This window comes from Cynara cardunculus (assembly GCF_001531365.2).
Source record: "Cynara cardunculus var. scolymus isolate 2C chromosome LG 3, CcrdV1, whole genome shotgun sequence".
NCBI classification, from domain to species: domain Eukaryota; kingdom Viridiplantae; phylum Streptophyta; class Magnoliopsida; order Asterales; family Asteraceae; genus Cynara; species Cynara cardunculus.
The window spans coordinates 39226020-39227797 of NC_037530.1; positions in this window are offsets into that span (position 1 = coordinate 39226020).

Sequence of the window (1778 nt, forward strand, 5' to 3'; positions counted from 1 at the left end):
CATTTTAAACATAAGACTATTTTTTGTACCGTCCCATCTCATATAATATGCATACCAAACACATCATAAATAAATTAAAATATTAAAGGGTAAAGAAGAGAAAATGACTATTTTAACCTTTGTTTTAGATTGTAACATCTGTAGATGAGTGTTGATATCGAAGGGTAAGGAATGAGTGATTGTCGGTGGATAAACGACGCCGTGTGAGTACTTCTCTAATTGGGACCCAATAATGGAACACGCTTGTTACATGTTGCTGACCAACGAAACATCGCATTCATTGCTCACATCATCCGAACAACCACTATTTTAAATATTTAATTTTATTAAAAATTAATTTTTTTTTATCAAATTTATCTGAATGGTTTTTCATTAAATCTTATATAAATAAAACAATATGTGCATATTGATTTATTTGTATAGATTCAGAAGATTTTTGTTTGAAAGAGTTAGGTGTGGAATTTTTTGTTTGAAAGAGATAGAAGGATGGTGTTTTTAATTGGAAGGGTTAGGTGTGGAATTTTTTTGTTTTTCTACATAAAGCTTCCTCCTATAAGCTTACTAAATAAGTCACTTTTTATATCATTAAGCCACTACCAAAAAGTTATGTATAGGCTATAGCTAAGAAATTAAGTTGTGAATACCATTAAACCCATTAAGTTGTTAATAAACATGTCATAAGTTATAAACTAATTTAAAAAATAACGATTTTAATTCTTAAAAAGATTTTCTTATACATATAGAGTTGAGTTCACATGAAGCCAGGTTGTTTTTGTGAGACCCGTGAGACCATTTATTTGCAATTAAAACTTTACAGCAAACACTGTGAAGGTAAAAAAAAATTTGAACCTTCGTAATGAAAACACTGTGAAAGTTTATTTTTGCAGTTTTTTGCCGTAAAGTTTCAAGTGTAAAAACCAAAGGGCCTTTGGCCTAGCGGTATGTGAGTCCTTGGCCTTCTAGGAGGTCAAGGGTTCAAACCTCACCAAATGTGAGGAAGGTGTGTGAGTTTATTTGTTCTATTTGCCGTATAAATATTATATACTTCAAAAAAAAGTTCCAAGTGTAAAAAGTGGCCTTACGGGTCACATAAAAACATATTGGTTTCATGTGATCCAAAGTCTATATATATATATATATATATATATAAGTAAGTATTTTATATTTATACTATATCTATAAAATATTGGGTTTTTTTGTTTTCCTACAATTTTAAAATAAAAAATTAATATGACATGGAATATCTTAGTTGGCAAAAGATCTGGATGATGTCACTATTAACAGGTCAATAGATCAACCAAACCCTTAAATAAACAAAAAGTTTGATGGTTAGTTTCCCAAAATAAGAATCAGGTAAAAGTTAGTTTCATTTTAATGCAATTTTCCCTTTTAAAAACTCCAAAAATTTGTCTATTTTATAAAAAAAATCTAAATTATTTTGAATGTAATTAATTATTTTAATTAAATAAACTATATTAAAAATGAGTATTTTTATTCTTTTTATTTCAATACATATTGATACTTTTTTTACTATAAATTGGGATTTTTGTTAAAGGTGGTTGTAAAAAGTTACATTAACGTCTAGTTCACATCGCCCTTTGTAACAATCAAGTCTTGTAGGTGTTCGTTGGTCCCCACACTTACCTATGTACTAGTAGAAGATTCGATAGCTATATATATATATATATATATATATATATAGATGGAGGTTCAAACGAGAACCCCTGTGATTTACGAAAACGCGAGAACAACTCAATAACCACAAACTTTTTTAATTA